At 39.1% G+C, this 20,110-nt stretch overlaps 1 long non-coding RNA gene across 2 annotated transcripts in view; it reads left to right on the top strand.

Annotated features, from left to right (window-relative positions):
• The window catches only part of LOC122925449, a 315,494-nt gene that overhangs the window by 238,911 nt on the left and 56,473 nt on the right, over positions 1-20,110 (top strand). Inside the window, exon 4 of one of the 2 annotated variants that reach the window (XR_006387629.1) lies at positions 17,308-17,367. The exons of the other annotated variant lie outside the window; for it this stretch is intronic. This is a non-coding gene — a long non-coding RNA (uncharacterized LOC122925449). The remainder of the gene's footprint in view (positions 1-17,307; positions 17,368-20,110) is intronic. 2 annotated transcript variants of the gene reach the window in all.

Raw genomic sequence — 20,110 nt, 5'->3', positions numbered from 1 at the left:
TTAGTAACTGCAAGATGGGACAAGCCCCTTTCAGACCAGATCTGTACAGAAATGGTCTAAAATTGGAAATGTACTGTAAGAAATGAGGAATTAGGGAAAATTGCAGTACTAGAATAGAGCTATACTGCGAAAGAGACCCAGCACTAAAGCAATCCCTGCAGTGTCAGGATTGGCAGGAGTCCAACTGTCAAATTCCCACTCCTATAACGTGTGGTGGCAATAACTTTTTAAAGAAAAGGAGTACAATTCAGATAAAAACATTCAAAGACACTGGAAACATGACCTGTTAGTTAAAGCAGACCACCCAAATCCCAAAAATTTATATTTTGTGTATGCAATTTCTCTTTGATTACTAAGCTGTTTTGTTTCATGTTTGCAACCTTACTGTCTTGATTCTTGAAATCATTGTCTTCTTCTGTTAAGTATGGTTAACTCCAAGGAAACACGTGTAGTTATCATTGTTTTTTATCAAAAGGGCTTCACAGGTAAGGACTGCTTGTGCGATTGCGCCTAAATCAATCATTTATCATATCACGAAGAACTTCAAGGAGAGATGTTCAAATGCTGTGAAGAAGGCTTCAGGGCACCTAAGAAAGTTCAGCAAGTGGCAAGACCATCTTAGTGATTGACAACCTTGGATGTAGACTACATTTGCCCAAATGATTAGCACATCATCCCTTTACCAATGAGCCTGAGAATTTGCACTGAACAATCATATTTGTTAAAGGGGTTTTATGGAAGTAGAATATTGTTGACCCAATATCGGAATGATGGGGTTCAGACTGCTAGCACTGTCACTAATCAACTTTTTGAGGATGACATGATGCTACTGTATAAAGTAAATATTAGCAATTATATTTTGATAAATATCATTTGTGTCCATCCACCATGGCAAGGTGACTACATTTAAACGGAAACCTACTCTGTATGATCCTTTCCTTTCAAGTGCCAACAGGCCACAAATACATTCAAGGAGAGAAGACGCTATAAATGTTAATCTAACTGTCTGTCTGTCAGTCTATCTATCTACTGAACTTTCTCTATGTGAGATCTCTCCTTGTGCCAATGGGCATCAAACAAATTCAGGGAGAGCAGACTCCAGCTATATGCTGCACTATTAATAATAGACTTTAATCACGATGAAGAACATATAGCCCTTCCTTCAGTAGTGTACATCAGATTTTTATGATCTTTTTTGAAATGTCTCCTGAAATAAAGCAGAACACCATCATTATGTATTTCAAGGACTAGTGACTGATCTAGCCTGACATATGGGTATTGGTGCTTATGCTATGTGCCTATGTAAGATATCACACCACTCTTATTTCTAAGGCTTCCTCTAAGTTATGCTGTATATTCTTGTGCTGTCTCAACAGTTCTGGCCAATATATACATTTGAGGTTTACTTTTTCACAGTGAACCGTGCCAAAATAGTTTGGGGGAATTAAAAAGCTGCAAGGTGTAAATGTAGACTGCAAAAACAAATTAACAGAATCAAGATAATTTTCAAATTATATGCTTGAAATATAAAATGTTCATTTTGCTGTTTAGACTTCCACTTAAGTGGCCCTTTGATAGATAAACAATTCTGGGTCAGTTTATTGCTAAACTTTACTAAACAGGCAACTCCTTTTTACTTGTATAAAACACATTTGTGCCCTATTATTTTCTGACTAAACTGTATTTGATTTGCTAAACTAGTGGCGATCAAACTATTAGGAAAACTTTTTGGGACCCAGGATAAACAGTAGCTGTAGATTCTTAAGGGTATTACAGTTTCATAAAATGTTTGACCTAACCTCAGCATTCCCCTCCACTGTAGGGGCTGTGGTGCTAGTGTAAGAGCTGCATTTTTTTTCATGTCTACCTGCGTGCTGTCTGGAGTGTAATGACAGCTTCCTCTCCCATTCGCTTGAATAGGATGAACAGTTGTAGTTACACTCCACGACCACTACAGCCGTGCCAAAAGTTTTGACACAAATTTAGTTTTTTTTACAAAGTTTGCTACTTCAGCTTTTATGATGGCAATTTGCATCAACTCTAGATTGATATGAAGAGTGATCAGATGAAATGCAATTAATTGCAGTGCAACTCCTTGCTGCGAAAAAGCATTTCAGCCCTGCCATAAAATGACCTGCTAACATCATTTCATCAGTGATCTTCTCATTAGCTCAGGAGAAAGTGTTAATGAGGACAATGAAGCTGATATTACTCTCTAATGCTGATTGAATTAGAAGAGAAGACTGATTGCTTTAAAAGGCGTTGTGTTGCTTGAAATCATTGTCTTGGTTACCTCCAAGGTTAGTTACCATTGCTTTGTATTAAAAGGGCTTATCAGGCAGTGACTGCTTGTAAAATTGTGCCTAAATAAAAAATGTATCATATCATGAAGAACTTCAAGGAGAGAGGTTCAAATGCTATGAAGAAGGCATAAGGGCACCTAAGAAAGTTCAGCTAGTGGTAGGACCATCTCCTAAAGAGGAGCCAACTACAGGATTGGTTCACCATCAGTGCAGAGCTTTCTCAGAAATGGCAGCAGGAAGGTGTAAGTGCATTTGCACACACACTGAGGCAAAGGTTTTAGAAGATAGCCTAATGTCAAGAAGGGCAGCATAGAAGCCACTAAGGGTAAAATTATTTTCTCTGATGAAGCCCCCTTCGGACTGTTTGGGATATCTTGAAAAATGATTGGAGAAGAAAAAGTGAGTGCTACCGTGAATCTTGTGTCATGTCAATAGTAAAGCATCCTGAAACCATTCATGTGTGGGATTGCTTCTCATCCAAGAGAGTGGACTCACTCACAATTTAGCCTAAGAACATATCCATGAATAAAGCATGGTATCCAAGGATTTTCTATGAGCAACTTCTCACAATGGGCAAGGAACAATTTAGTGAGGACAATGCACTTTCCGGCATTATGGAGAACCATGTCACGAGGCAAAAGTAATAACTAAGTAACTTAGTATTAAAATTGTCAAATCATGGCTAGGAAACTCCCGAGATCTCAATCCTATTGAGAACCTGTGGCCAGTCCTCAAAAAGCAGGTGCACAAAGTAAAGCACAGACATTGTGATAAAGTCCAAGCATAGATTAGGCAAGAATGGGTTTCCATCAGTCAAGACTTGGCCCGGAAGCTGATATTCAGCATGCCAGGTTGAATTGCTGAAGTCTTAAAAAAGAAGGGTCAACACTGTAAATATTGAGACTTTGCATAAACTTGATGTATTTATCAATAAAGGTTAAACATCTTATGAAATGCTTATAATTGTACTTCAGTATACCAAAGAAACATCTGACAAAAAGATCTAAGCATACTAAAGCAGTCTCAAAACTTTTGACCATGACTGTACAATGTACACACCATGCAGGTAAACAATGAAAAGAACACATCTCTCACACTAGCACTGCAACCCCTTCAAATAGGTGATTAGCAGGGGTGCCAAGCGTCAGACCTCAACTAATTTAAAATTGATGACCTATTATGATACGGGAATACCTCTTTAATGTGGCCATACACCTTCAATAACTGTTGGCTTGAACGATCATTTGGGGGAGTAAGGAAGAAGCAACTGCAAGACAACTAAATTTGACATGCCAGATATTTTTTATCCCTGAAATCTGCTAAACAGTCACTGCACATTAGATGGTCAGCCATTCCTTCTAAAATCGGTGGATTCCTAGACACTCCCATGTAATATCTCCATACAGACATACATTCTTATCCCTTTTCTAGGCTGATAAATGGCCATATACACATGGGAAAGAAACAAAAAATGTCTTCCTACTTCGATGAATAAATATGGCTCAAAGATGATTCCTCTATTACAAGATTTGTCTTTTATAAGTCTTGTACAAATTTACACAGCCCAGCAATCTACCGTATAAGATTCAAAATACTTATGGGAACATATGCCACTTTTAGCTCCTCGTAATACAAGCTTTTTCAAAATGAGCAAAGATTTTACAGTGAGTGCTCATGGAGGAGCGTAACACCTGGATGCGAATTATGTGTTCTGGGTGCTTTCAAAGCAAGTGCTGAAAGGATTAACATAGGTTTTCTGTAGTTAAGTATACTGTTGAAGATTGGCTAAGCTGGCTAATAGCTGAAGTGCAAAAAGGCATGTGGGACACTACTAATGCCATGTGTAAGGTACTATGATGAGTACTTATTTGGTAGAGTAATTATACTTTCCTTTTATATAGAATCTTAATGTAACACTCTACATTCAGAGCCAGTTTTAAAATTAAAATGTGTAAAAAAAAGTCAACTAATTTTCCCTAAAAGAATCTGAATCACCTGCATTATTGTGAAAAAAGAAAAAAAGATAAGTGCCCATGACAGGTTTTGACATACACATGGCTTCGATAGGAGGTCAGGACATATGAGCCCAGAGCCCTGATAAAAATGACTAAATTTGACTTGCTTTTTTTGACCAGGCCCATTTTTTTTTTTTTTTTGCATTTTCATTTTTTCCTCTCCACATCCCAGTAGCTATAACGTTTTCAATTTTCTGTTCGTATTGCCATATGAATGGTTATTTTTTGCGGAAAAAGTATTTTTTAAGGGCACCAAACCCCCCACCCCCACCCTAATGATTTTCTTTCTAGGACAGTGCTGCCAATGATGTGGGGAGTTAATTTACTTTTTATATATTTATATTTTCCAAAATATTTTTGACACTTATTTTAAGTTCCTCTAGGGGACTTTAAAATGCAATCATTAGATCATTGCTGCTATAAACTGTAATGATTTAAAATTGCAGTCTATAGAATTGCTATGTTCCTATGGAGCCTGCTTAGGGTTCTTTAGAGGACCCAAGTCTGCCATAGCAACATAATGGCCCCCTTAATCGCTGTGCAGGGGAACTGTTTGGGCCTTGGGACTGCAGTACTCCTAGGGAAAGGACTCTCGGATGCCATGGTCACAATTGTCTGTTGCATAGAACAGCAGACACTCAGTGGCTATGGCGCATGCACTGCACCAGACATGTCAGGAAGGGGTTGAAATGTACCTGCACTTTATCGAGGTTGACAGAGAAATAAGGAAAAGAACAAGCAGCAGGTGGCACTGTACAGATACATTATATTGAATAACTCAGTGTCACAGTCCATCAGGTGACTGATTTCAGGAAATCAAGGAGATTGGCACATAAGGGGGGTGGCTACTGGCACATAAGGGGGGCTACTGGCACATAAGGGGGGGGGCTACTGGCACATGATATGGGGGCTCTGGCACATGATATGGGGGCTCTGGCACATGATATGGGGGGGCTGTGGCTACTGGCACATGATTGGGGGCATATCTTATTGGCAGATTATTGGGGGCACTATAGGGGCATCAACTGGGGCTAAAAAGAAGGGGTATTTTATATGGGGGCTCTGTATAGGGGCATTTTATACTGGGACACATTATGGTGGGTACTATGGGGAAGGGGGAGAGGAGCACTATGGGGGTCATCTACGGGGGCACTGAGAAGGGGTATTTTATATTGGCACATTATGGGAACATTAGCTCAACTGGGGCCATTACAAAGGGGTATGTTTTGCACATTATAAGGAGAATTATTTCTACTGGGGGGGCATTATGGTGGGCTTTATTACTCCCCCGTGGTATGACCGCCTAATAGCAGCTTTAAACAAAAATTTATTTTTGCAAACAGTCAGTTGCCACCCCGGGTAATATATTTACAAAGATCACAGCAGATAAGTAGGATATTCTTTCTGTTTCTCTTTTTATTTTTTTGTTTAAAAAAAAAAGTATAATAACATACGGCAGTACGTGTGTAAACGTTTTCGGCTATGCAAAGCCTTCCTCAGACACTGTGCCGCAGTGTGATGTGGATATGATGGTAAAGAGAGGGTAATGGTTGTGCCAATGGAAACGGAGCTATGCTCCAAACACACCAAATTGGGTGTCTAGTAGCAGCACCAGCCTCTCCCTGCTCTGCTATCCCTCTGCCCCTTCTCCAAATCCTTATTATGAAATATTTGTCATTAGGATAAAGCACAACATCAGCTCCTCCGAGCCCCCGGCCAAAGTGTTGAAGTGGCGTCCGAGATCCCCAAGGGCCAAGCCAAGTAATTGTAAGTTTTTATGGGGGTTCTACAAAAGAGCAAAGTTCATATTCGTGGGGCAAAGTTCATATTCGTGTTTACACACGCGTTTTAAAATGAATGCTTTCTCCTATTATAAACAAATAAATAATGACGCTACGCTGTGGGGCTGGTATGCAACTTTTTCCAGGGCTGGTTTTTATCCCCAGTCCGGCCCTGACTGATTGTGACACTCAGTGGCTATACTACATTTTTAATTGCATGCAATTACAAAAGTATTCAAATGCAGATGCTCGTTTTAAAATTGCTGAATCTTTTTCATGGGACAACCCTTTTAATCTAATCAGATGTTCACTAATCGATATGCATAAAGCAATATACACATAAAAGTATACATTATTTTAGTGCCTTTATTGGGCCTCATGGGGGGCCAAATTATTTCCTTAATTAACTTCAATATAAAAAAAAAAAAAAAAAATTGTTTCATTGCTGACTGAGGTGGCTCTTAGGTTAGTAGCACTGTGTTCTACTTCATGTCAGCCATCATTAGATTTCAGTTAATGTTTTTTGGTAATTACCTTCTTTTTCTCAGCTGTGGCTCCTCATATTGTTTTAATAACTCAATAAGGATCACGTTTGCCAAGTTTTAAAATTGAAGCAAATGTGATAATAGTGTAAAGAAAGTTTTAAAATATACTTATTCTTTATTTTTTGTAAAGATTTGGAAAATGCTTTGATAATACAGCCATACGCAGTTAAATTACTGCCAGACGTACGGGTCTAGTGGATCACAAACCTCCTATTATTAACCTAATGAATTACATCTGTTGGGTACAACAACAGGAATGTCTGCTTCCTTTTGTTTTCAGCACTTAAACCTTTATCCTCCATTTTTTTTTATCCCCTGGAATGTCATCTTTTCCAGATTCAGGGGAAGATGCCAAGCTAAGTCTGATTTTCTTCCTAAAAATATGTCCTAAACCTCTGTCTTTGGCCTCTAAGGTGATCTGTGCTTTTCCATATGTCAACTTGGTAGTGATGAATTCCATGAAGCGACTGGAAGAGAGCAATTTATGCGGCTGGCAGGAGCCTGACCAGACGAAATGAACCTGTCTCAGCTCCACACCCACACTGCCAATGCAAGGAAATAGCATATAAATACCATTTCATCTCAAATATACTTAAGTTTCAGATTTAATCATGAAGGATTTATTATTATACTAGCCGGCCTCCAGTCCAAACCTACATAGGCAAAAGAAATGTCCTTTATATTGTGATGCCACTAGTGTATCATCCAGCGGTATTTATTATTGGTATTGCCTTAGATACTTTGTAAGCAATCTAACTATTACCAAAACTCCTGCTACATTTGGGGGAGAATCAGCTTGTTGGTAGCATCATGTAGTAAAACAAAATGCTGAAACAGAAAAATTTGGGTCTGCACAGTCTACACTTTACTCATTACATGTGCCTCCACTGCAGGACATAGGGCCTCCAAACTGAAGCTGAAAAAAGATACAGAGCCACTCATGCCCACCAAAGTATAACTGACCTGGATGTCACCATTACATAGAGATTCCTTTTTTTTTTTTTGGGTTCATCGTGTGCCCCATTACCCTGTTTGTTTCTTAAAGTGTCACTGCACTTTCACACAATTTCATTTAAAGGAGTTATCCTATGACTAATGTAAAAAATGAAAATCAGACATATAGTACATGACAATCTCTAACAAAGCTAAAACCAGCCCAGTACCTCACATGGAACCAGAGATCCCCCATTCATTGCTCTGCTAAATTTATATTAATCTGACAACTCAAGGGGAGGGTCTTTTCTGCTGCAGCTAAGGGGGCGTGTCCATGCTCTCCCTATCACCGCTCAGGAGGCAGTTGAAGGATGAAACTGAGCATGTGCGGCCATTTCAGCGAGCAGGTTAAAGAAATAAGAAAAACAAAACAGCAGGTGGAGCTGTACAGATACATTTTATTGAGTAACTTAGTGGCCATTCTAAATTTTTACCTAAGAATTCAGATCTGGGTGCTGGTTTGAAAACTATAGAATATTTTTTTTTGTAGGACAACCCCTTTAATTTAATAGAGAATAGTGTAACCGGAAAATTTCTAAATAACTTAAAAAATATGCCTGCATCCACCTGAAAAAAAGCAGTACAATTATGGCCAGTAGGGGTCTCACTTCCACCTAACTTGCAGCCCGATACCTGTTGTCAGGCACGATCTGTCCCTGGTAACAGAGACGAAGAAGACAGCTGAATGGAAGTGTGGGCATTTCAGAGCTAGCTGAACTCCTGAGCATGATTGAAAAACTGCTTCTGCACTGTACATAAACATCATAGGAGCCTCCTTTCCTTCTATACGTGAGATTTCTTCCTTCTTATCAGCTTTCTGAGCTCCCTGGAAGGATATAAACATAGTAGGAAGTAAGGAAAGTGAGGTCACTGCATACAGTACTGGCAGAAGGGAGACACCCACTGCTTATGAGAGAAATGCATCCAGCAGTGCAGCTGAAACAGGAATTAATATTGCTGAAAGAAACTTTAGGGAAGCCCAAATATAACAGTTTATTCAGTTATGATTGTACAAAGAAGCACAGCCATTATGCAAACTTTTTTTTTTTATTCAGCTATGCTTTAACCACCTCATGGAGGGTATTTATTAAGCCTTTTACCCCCAGAATTCTGACCTTAAAGACTTGCAAAATAGATCTTCTATGACTTTTTTTGTGCACAAATATGGATTTTTCTGTGATTTTACATGCTTTTGACACTTTTGAAGAGTAGGTCTGCTTAGCAATGTTGATGAGGTGTAGGGCAGATTGCGTGGCAAATGCATAATCCAGATGGATGGTTCAGATCTACAGGTTTGCATTCTGTATAGTATAATATCTGCAGATGTCTGCAAAGTCTTAATGTAATAATCAGTCCTAGGACATTGATCCATGATGCCAAAAAGTGCATAAACTGTAGGCATAGTATAGAATTTATTTTCAGTAATTTTCCTAATTATATCAGAATGAAGACTAAGACTGGGTTCACACGGGATCTTCATGTGGTGTTTGGTACATGTAAGACATGGGGAAACTAGGAATTCAATTCATATAATACAGAAGTGCATTGAAATATTTTCAACCGTAACCTGATAAATTGATGGTGCATCTGTATTTATTTATTTTTTCCCTATTGACTTCAATAACAATAAAATATAGTTCTGGAGACATTTTTAGCTTTCAACTTTCTTAATATAAAGAAAATAAAAAAATAAAAGAAATGAGTGTGCTGGTAGTATATACAGACTAGGAGCATTTATACATTAGCAATAGCACAAGAACAATTGGTTTGTATGTGAATTACTATGTGTCCGCACTTTCCAGGTTTCCAGTTTATTCTGTACATTATCGTATTATTATACATTTTTGTAGACAAAAGGAAATATAAAAGCACAATATGTATCCTTTTTGGGGGTCATGCACTGTATTCACAAAAGTTGCATACAGATCATTAGGCTACTCAATGTACATGGACACGCCCCCAAAATAACAGGCTTTTTAGATGATTTTAGGGGTGTTAATTTTGTTCATTTTCCTGATTTGTTGACTCAGGGACTTCAGCATTTTTGACAAGATAATGCAAATACACCCAGAAACCTGGAAGTGGCTAGTGATAATATCTGTTGTGTTTTACTGGTCAATACACATAATGCTTGATAGTGTAAGGTTATGTCTGGATTACATTTAGTATCCACTGTGGTTTAGCAGTCACTTATAGTTTTTTTTTTTTTTTTTGGAGGGGCCCTGGTGATTAACACTTCAGTACTAGCTAGTCATATATGGGGTGTCCCAGAACAGTAAAGGGTTAAAGGTAGTCGACACTTTGACATGGAAAAAGGATTTTTACATATGTTAGTGGATACCTTGAGCCAAAAAAAATGCATTCTGTAAACTTTGTTCATTCTGTTTCAGGCCCCCTGCTATTCCATTTACAACCTACTCCTAGCTTTAGACTGGGGATAAGTGAATCGATTCTAACAAATCAATTTGAGTCATTAGCAGAAGTTCTTCACCTTTGAGGGGCCATCCCTACCAGAGAAGAAGCACCCATCTGCCTGTTTATTGGCAAGGCTGGATGCTTAATCACGGCACAAGCATAGAGGCTCTGCTTCCGCTTTTGGAGCAGCAACTGTTCATGCGCCACTACCCAAAAGTGTAGGGGCGTGTGTTATATACAGTGTGTATATATATATATATATATATATATATATATATATATATACCGTATTTTTCTCCCTATAAGACACTCCTGCCCATAAGATGCAAGTAAGTTTTTGAGGAGGAAAATAAGAAAAAAAAATTGAACCAAAAGGTGTGCTTTTGGTGGGTTTTGAACTGATGGTGGTCTGTGGATGACACTATTATGGGGGATCTGTGGATGATGCACTGTTATGGGGTATCTATGGATGGCACTGTTTTGGGGATCTGTGGATGGCACTATTATGGGGGATCTGTGGATGGCACTGTTATAGGGGCATCTGTGGATGACACTTTTATGGGGGGAATCTGTGGATGGCACTGTTATGGGGGGGATCTGTGGATGACACTGGTATGGGGGATCTGTGGATGACACTGCTATGGAGGATCTGTGGATGACACTGCTATGGAGGGATCTGTGGATGACACATATATAGCATTGTATGCTATATATTTGTCATCCACAGATCCCCCCCATAACAGTGTCCCTGTGTAAACAGTGACCCCAATACAGGGGGTGGAGACCGGCTACTGGTGTTGAAATCGCGACGGGGCCCGATGCAGTCACTGTACTCTATCACACCGGGCCCCGCACACAGCAGTATTCATATTTAAAATGTAGGCAATCTATATGTAAACTGTAGGCAATCCATATGTAAAGTATAGCAATCCTCTGCAGTAGCGCAATCCACGTAGTACTCACTATGAAACTCCCGTACAGCAGGCAGGCTGGCCGGTCACTCACTTCGTCACGTGCAGGCTCCTCCCACTTTATTAATGAAGCAGGCGGAGCATGCGCGTGACTAAGTGATTGACCGACCAGCCTGCCTGCTAGTACGGGAGTTTCATAGTGAGTACTACGTGGATTGCGCTACTGCAGAGGATTGCTATACTTTACATATGGATTGCCTACACTTTACATATGAATACTGCTGTGTGCGGGGCCCGGTGTAATAGAGTACAGTGACTGCACTAGGCCCCGCTGCGATTCCAACAGCAGTTGCCGGCCTCCAGCCCCATCCTCCCTCCCCACTGATACATCGCCGGCCGCGATGTATCAGTGTTAGCAGAGTAAAAAGGGCAGCATTCGCCCCATAAGACGCTCTGCCCTTTTGCCCCCACTTTTAGGGGGAGGAAAGTGTGTCTTATGGGCGAAAAATATGGCATATACATTTATTAGACTGCTCTATAGCCTGAATGAAAGCAGGACAAGCTGAGCACTTGAAAGTTAACAGGAGATTACATGCCGCCTAATACTATAAATAGTGTTTATGCCGGTTCTTATATTACACAACACAGCGGTGGTGCAGCGCATGTGTCCGGGATCATTTTCTCTTCTTGCTGTCACTAAGTAGACCGCTGATAGTTGCAGGTGTGTAACATATGAGATGATAAAAAAAAAATCATGTTAGAGCTATGATGACAGGCCTTCAGGTTTTATGGAGTGATGGCAGGTTGGGTCAAAGATTTCGTTTAACTCTACACTTGCAAAAAGCAACCAGCTCAGTCCAGCCACACTGACTACCTTCATACTAGTAAGGGCTTGGAGATATATAGTACATGGAAAAGTTTGGTAAAAACAAATGATTTGTTACACTGATTTTACACAAAGTGCACGCTGTCCTGTATGCCTTAAAGGGCATGTGTCGGTAGATTTGTACCTATGACACTGGCTGACCTGTTTTATAGGTGCAAAACTGCTGACAGATGCCCTTTAATGTTGTATATATATCAACAAGTATGTGCATACTATAGAGGCAGACTCTTGCAGAGAAGGGGTCTAGTCTAGGTTGTTACCATCATCCTTGCTTTTAGGTCTCAGGAACCTATGTGTGACTCCCGTCTTCAGATGAACTCCAGTGTTGACAAACACTGGAAATTGGCCCAAGGGCCACTGAAAGGGGGTGGAGGGGCAAACTAACACCAAGTTCCTTTGTCAGGGGTAGCAAACCTCTCACATTTTAATAGGGAATTCAGTGTGATCTTTGCTATGGGGCCCCTACTCTTCTATGTAGGTCACGGTATTGTGTGTTGCGAATACAATAACAACATTTGTAGCCGCCGGGATAATGAATATGATGATCTATGATCCAACTATAGTCCTTTCTAACAACGAGAAATGCACTTGTTGGAGCTGGCAGTCTTAGGACATTTTTTGGTGTAGGATACATTGATACATGCACTCCAGTGTGTTTTAAAATGCCTACAAGTGGTTTTAAATGGGTTGTCCTCTATTCGAAATCCTTTCTTGTTCAAAAAAGGTCCCCCAAATAAGCTGTTCTCTGTGACATAAAGTGACAGACAGCACCACCACTGGGGAATCTAAGCATTACGTGTAGTGCATGGCTGTGTCAAGCTCTTTGTAATTGCACTCTGCCCAAGTTCATTTATAGAAGTCCCAAAACTAGGGACCTGTCTACTAAGGGTCCATTTGTATGGGGAGATAAATGGGCCAGTTATTAGGAAAGAGCCTGAGTACAAACACTAGTTCCCGATAACTGGCCTGGGTAACAAGCAAACTAGTTTATGTGGCTCAGATAATCTTCCTTTGTTGGAAGCGTATGGCCCTGTATAAACAGGTATTTGCTGCTGAGAGTGAAACTCCATGGGGAGGAACAATCGCAGTAACGATTGTTCATCCCCATGAGAGGCTGTTTACTGCACCAGCTGTAAATGGTCGGGAACGAACACTTAATTCCCGATCCTTCCTACTTGTATTGGCCCATTTAAATGGACCCCAGCTCATAATGACCTAATATATATATATATATATATATATATATATATATATATTTTTTTATAAATAGAGAACCAGACAACCCCCTTACTACAAAACTGATAGGTGTCTATGGAGAGAGCAATAATGCAGCAATAGTCAGGTGTATAGCTGAAGAGATTGTTAAGAGCAGGCACAAGGTATTTGCTTGTACCACGTGCCAGTATCCTTGAGGGGAGATGTCAGCATGTCACCAAAATACTGGAGAGATGTATTTGGGAAGGAATTATTGCTGCACCTGTTGGCTGAAGAAATCGCATATCACACAGATTATAGAGGCTTGGTATTTAACACTTTCTTAAGAATGTATGATGCATGCTCAAAAATAAAGGATGTGTGTGTGTGCGCATTTGATTATCTATCTATATATCTATCTATCTCAAATATATATTAAATTTATGTTATCTATGTACCAAAAAACAACAAAAAAAAAAGAGGCAGCACTCCGAAAATCAAGTGAAAAATGCGGATGTCTTTATTCACCCATGCTTTTCACCTCTACTTAGTGGAGCCTTTGTTATCTATCTATCTATCTATCTATCTATCTATCTATCATCTATCTATTATCTATCTATTATCTATCTATCTATCTCTCTAATTTCTATCTACCTTCCTGTCTATCTATTATATATCTATTGTATCTATCAATATATCTATTATCTATCTATCTATCTATCTATTATATATCTATCTATATATCTATTATCTAGCTATATATATATTATATCTATCATATATCTATCTATATATCTATTATCTATCTATCTCATATCTATCTATCATATATCTATCTATCATATATCTATCTATCTATCTATCTATCTATCTATCTATCTATCTATCTATCTATCATCTATCTATCTATCTATCTATCTCATATCTATCTCATATCTATCTATCTATCTATCTATCTATCTATCTATCTATCTATCATCTATCTATCTATCTATCTATCTATCTATCTATCTATCTATCATCTATCTATCTATCTATCTATCTATCTATCATCTATCTATCTATCTATCTCATATCTATCTCATATCTATCTCATATCTATCTATCTATCATCTATCTATCTATCTATCTATCTATCTATCTATCTATCTCATATCTATCTATCTATCATCTATCTATCTCATATCTATCTCATATCTATCTCATATCTATCTATCTATCATCTATCTAATATCTATCTCATATCTATCTATATATCTATCTCATATCTATCTCATATCTATCTCATATCTATCTCATATCTATCTATCTATCTCATATCTATCTATCTATCTTTCTATCTATCTATCACCTATCTATATATCTATCTCATATCTATCTCATATCTATATATCTATTATCTATCTATTATCAAATTAAATCAGTTTTATTGGCAGGACTAAATACATTTTAGCATTGCCAAAGCAAGTGGGAAATAATTGGGTAGGGTTGGGGGATGGGGACATATACAGGGTGGGGGTATAGGAGTCCATGGTATATCAGGCTCCTCTCAGTCTATGGCAGGCAGTAATATATCGTGCTGCTATGGCCGCTGTGTTCTCCTCTTCCCCCAGCAGTATGGAGAGTCTCTCTTCCTCCTCCATGGAGGTGAAGTCTGGGCAGAGATCAGATAGTCTCCTGAAGTGAGTCTCCCTCACTGCTGAGTATTTGGGGCACCGCAGCAGGAAATGAGCCTCATCCTCCGCGGCCTCCTGGTCGCACTGCTGGCACAGTCTGCTCTCCCTGGGCATGTACCTCTGTCGTGACGCCCAGATTCAATGAGCAGGCTGTGGGCGCTCAGTCTGTAGCGGCTCAGGATCTGTCGGTCTTTTGGATTGGGGAGTTTCTCCAGATATGGGGCCAGTTTGTACTCCCTCTGCAGGCTCTGGTATACTGTCAGCTTCTGGGATGTTCTTATGTCGTTCCTCCAGACGCTAATATACTCCTCTTTGTACTTGTGTATCGTCCTCTGGATTCCGCCCTTTGTCAGGCTATATTGGTTGGTGGCTTGGGCAGGCTAGGTTTGGGTGACTTGTTGCAGGGTGCTTTGTTTTTCTGTTGCTTCTTGGTGTAGCAAGGCTTTGTGATGTTAGGAGCTGGGACTGCTGCTATGAAGATGGGCTCTGAATGATAGCGCCCTCTTCTGTACAGCAAAGTAGAGTGGGAATCTGCCCAATTCTGCTCGACAGGCGCTGTTTGAGGTGCCTCTGTGGACCTGGAGAAAGTGTTTGCAGAGTTCTAGGTGGAATAGTTCTATTATCTGTCTATCTATCTATTATCTATCTATCTATCTATCTATCTATCTTATATCTATCTCATAGCTATCTGTCTATCTATCTATTATCTATTTATCTATCTATCTATCTATTATCTGTCTATCTATCTATTATCTATCTATCTATCTTATATCTATCTCATAGCTATCTGTCTATCTATCTATTTATCTATCTATTTATCTATCTATCTATCTATCTTATATCTATTTATCTATCTATCTATCTATCTCATAGCTATCTGTCTATCTATCTATTTATCTATCTATCTATCTATCTATCTATCTATCTTATATCTATTTATCTATTTATCTATCTATCTCATATCTATCTGTCTATCTATCTATCTATCTCATATCTATCTATCTATCTATCTATCTATCTATCTCATATCTATCTATCTATCTGTCTATCTATTATCTATCTGTCTATCTAGCTATCTAGAAAAGTGACAGGCATTAGTTTTGTAAATAGGAGTGCTTGTAATGGGCACAACTGCTCAGCTGCTCTGGGCCCAGTGGTTGAGGGTGCTTTCTCCAGAGCAAAAACATTGTTATGTTTTTTTTTAGTGAATAAGAATTTGGGGTGTTTCTTATCCATACATTTAATTATTGCTACTCATGCCGATTTTTCAGTTACCTGTAATTAGGTGGTCGGGCAAGTCTTGCTATGGGGCTCTACGAATTCTGGTTATGCTTCCGATAGCTATAGTATGACTATCTTAATGATTCATGTATTTCCTGTAATACAAGTTGTCAGAAATACCCACACATGTAAATCAGGGCAGTTATTGTTCTCTGTGATAAGTTACATTTACTATGTGTCTCTTTTGGCACAGCATTCATCATATATGAACAGTTCTTTTTAGATTATTAAAGTGTAACTACCGCTCTATTTTTATTTGTGTAACATATAGAGGCAGTGATGCTGACCATTTTTGTAATATACTTTAATTACTGAAATCATACATTTCTATTAGAAAAAATGCTCTAAAGTGGCCCATGTTGAGCCTTAGCAACGCTCCTCTGTCTTCTGTTTACATCACATTGTAGACTGGCTCAACACTGACTGTGTTATGTAAGCAGAAGACAGAGGAGCGTTGCTAAGGCTCAAAATGGGCCAATTTAGAGCTATATTTCTAATAGAAATGTATGATTTCAGTAATTAAAGTGTATTACAAAAAATGGTCAGTATCACTGCCCCTACAAATTACAGAAATAAAAATAGAATGGCAGTTACACTTTAAGTATTTTGGCAGAATGAAAAGCCATGCCACCCCTCTTGCTACCTGTTAAAGGATCACAGCCAATGCCAGTTGCCTTTTTGTACCATCGGTAAATACAGTGTATAGAACGTATGCTGGAAACTACAAGTCTTTTCTTCAATTTTATTGCAAACTGAAATCTGAAACAGTTCATCTAGTGGGCAAGCTGCCCAGCCACCCTAAACCCTCCTGCATCTCTGTATGGGTACCAAAAGCATAGCAGGAGAGATCAAATGCTGCCACCCTCCAAAAACAGCGCTGTTTTAGCAGCGTGGGAGGCAGTGCAGTCACATTTAATCAGTGGCTGACATATGGAACGCTATGCATGTTAGATCTGCACCGAGAAATAGTTCAAGTGTTTCCTTCAAAAGGTGAGCACGTATGTTTTATTTCTTCGCCTGATTTGGGCCCCTGGAAAGGCGTACAGCATCTGTATAGCTGGCAATGAAATGGTATTTCCAGGCAGGCACTCCGTTGGAGGGTAGTGAGCCAATCCACTGCTTTGTCTGAGCAGCTGAGAACTTCATCTGAGTATTACCATGGTGTACGGTAACACAGACCTGTTCCATGAGCAAGTAAAGTACTGAGCAAGTGTCAGGGTCAATATTTATAGACCACAGCGCTGCACAGAACAGCAAGCGGCTCCAGGGGCTCTGATTTTGCCTTTTTTTTTATTTTTTAATTTCAGCCGTCCTTCCTCCATTCACAGCCTTCTGGAAGCGATGAAAAGTGGACAGTGAGGTGTACGGTAAGTACGATCCTGTTATATCCGTGTACTTGTGGAAAACAAGCAGGTGTCACTTCCAGGACAAATGTTCCTCTAGTTACACACCTCGCTTCCCCCGTTTCAGCTCACTTTTATGGATTTTAGGCGCTTCACTTAACCCCTTAGATACTGCGACTGCATGCCGCACACAGATCTGACATGAATTGCCTTGATGTGAAGCACTTTACGCCAGCTGTCCATTCCCTCCCTGTCCTGTAGGATGTTGCTTTTCATCAATAGTGAAGGAATATATGTAGCCAGACGTCACTCCAGTCTGTAATATTCAGATTTTAGCTTATATTATATTGGGGGTGTTTGGGCATTATCTACTCTTTCTCCTACTGTAATTTCTGTTGTTAGGACAATACTAATAGTATGTGGTCTTTACTTCCATTCTGATTGTAATTGTAGCATTAGTAGTATGTAGTAACCAATGCATGTTTCTCCCCGCTATTCCTATTTACAGTTAGTAATATTTTCTTATATAAATGATATATTCCAGTCATTTTTCAAAACAGCGTTAACTTTGCACGTTGGAGACGCTGTGTGACTCGTATGATTGGTAAATCAAACTAATATGTGATAAGGATCATCCCAGGGTGCTGTTCACACAGTGATTTAGTGTAACCCATATACAATAGTCAAATGTTAATGTTAGCTGTGATAGCCTACCGAATCTGAGGTCAGCAGCTTCTAGCAGTCCAGCTGTTGTGAAACTACAACTCCCAGTGTGCAAACGTGCTTCTCTGTTCTTGGAAACTACTTTAGGATGCTGGGAGTTGTAGTTTCACAACACCTGGCGTGTCGAAGCTTAGCAATCTGTCTATCTGTGTATCATCTGCTATCTCTCTATTTATCTCTCTATCTATCTGTCTCTGTCTGTCTATCTATCATCTATCTATCTATCTATCTATCTATCTATCTATCTATCTATTATCTATCTATCTATCTATCTATTATCTATCTATCTATCTATCTATCTTTCCATCTATCTGTCTTGTTAGCATCTGCCTATTATCTATCAAGCTATCTTTATTTTATTTATCCATTGATCTATTATCTATCTATCTATCTATCTATCTATCTACCTTTTATATATCTATTTTATTGCTCTACCTACCTACCTATTATCTGTCTATAAACACTTCCAGGTGAGTAGAAACGACTGTTATGATAAACGTGTCTCTAATGAGCATCTCCATACTGATGTGAGTGTGAGTGGGCACATCAGGCCCAGCTTCTTGCATGCCTTTTTATAATGATGGCAGCTCTACTAAAGTATCACAAGCCCTAGAGAAAGTCCTCAACAAATGCTTTTTTTCTGAATATTTTTCTTTCCATTACATAAAATAAATTTGAACGGATTCCAATGGGCATTAATGTTTCAGACATCATTAGTCCCTGTGTTTGTGTACTCCCACCCATGCTGTAATATAAGCTTCAGGTTAACAGTAACACAAGAGGCCTATACATTGAACATGACCTGTATGCATACTAAAGCTCACTAAGATGAATGGTTTGCAAAAGCACAGCATTTAGTAGTATTATTTTTTTTTTTTACCTGGGCCAGTACAAATGTAATGTCTTGTAACTTGTAGGGGCATAATCACATTACCTTTATACTGTGAGGCAGGTAGACCCTTAATCTCTGCTATTGCATTGATATAACATTTAATATCATCCAGTTCTTGAATGTGACCACAAAACTGCAAATCTTGAAGAGAACCTGTCACTACAAAATGCAACCGGAAAGCAGCATGTTATAGAGCAAGGGGAGCTGAGCAGATTAATATATAGTTTGTGGCAAAATATTCATAAAAATTTGTAATTCAAATATTTATAGCTCTGCTGTTTCTGATTTCATCGTACAAGGGGGACATTATCAGTGACTGGCAGGTATCTCTGTTTACACACTTACACAGAGGATGCTATCAATCACTGATAATACCTACCCCATGTACAGCTATCAGTGACTGACAGCTATCTATGTATACACACTTACACAGAGAAAGCTATCAATCACTGATAACACCACCCTCATGTACAACTACCAGTGACTGACAGCTATCTAGCTCTGCTGTTTCTGATTTCATTGTACAAGGGAGACATTATCAGTGACTGGCAGGTATCTCTGTATACACACTTACACAGAGAATGCTATCAGTCAGTGATAACACCTTCCCCTTGTACAGTTATCAGTGACTTACAGATATTTCCGTATACACACTTACACAGAGAATGCTCTCAATCACTGATAACTCTTCCCTGTGTACATCTATCAGTGACTGACAGCTATCTCTGTATATACACTTACACAGTGAATGCTATCAATCATTGATAACATCTCCCTATGTACAGCTATCAGTGACTGAAAGCTATCTATGTATACACACTTACACAGAGAGTGCTATCAGTCACTGAAAACACCTCCCCCGTGTACATCTATCAGTGACTGACGGCTATCTCTGTATATACACTTACACAGTGAATGCTATGAATTATTGATAACACCTCCCTATGTACAGATATCAGTGACTGACAGCTATCTATGTATACACACTTACACAGAGAATGCTATTTATCACTGATAACACCTCCCCTGTGTACAATTATCAGTGACTGACAGCTATGTATACACACTTACACAGAGAATGCTCTCAATCACTGATAACACTTCCCCTATGTACAACTTATATCAGAAAAAAACTGAAATATGGATCTGTAG

Source organism: Bufo gargarizans, chromosome 1, assembly GCF_014858855.1.
Source record: "Bufo gargarizans isolate SCDJY-AF-19 chromosome 1, ASM1485885v1, whole genome shotgun sequence".
NCBI lineage: Eukaryota > Metazoa > Chordata > Amphibia > Anura > Bufonidae > Bufo > Bufo gargarizans.
The sequence above is the reverse complement of the archived record's forward strand: the minus strand, read 5'-3'. Positions and strand labels throughout refer to the sequence as shown.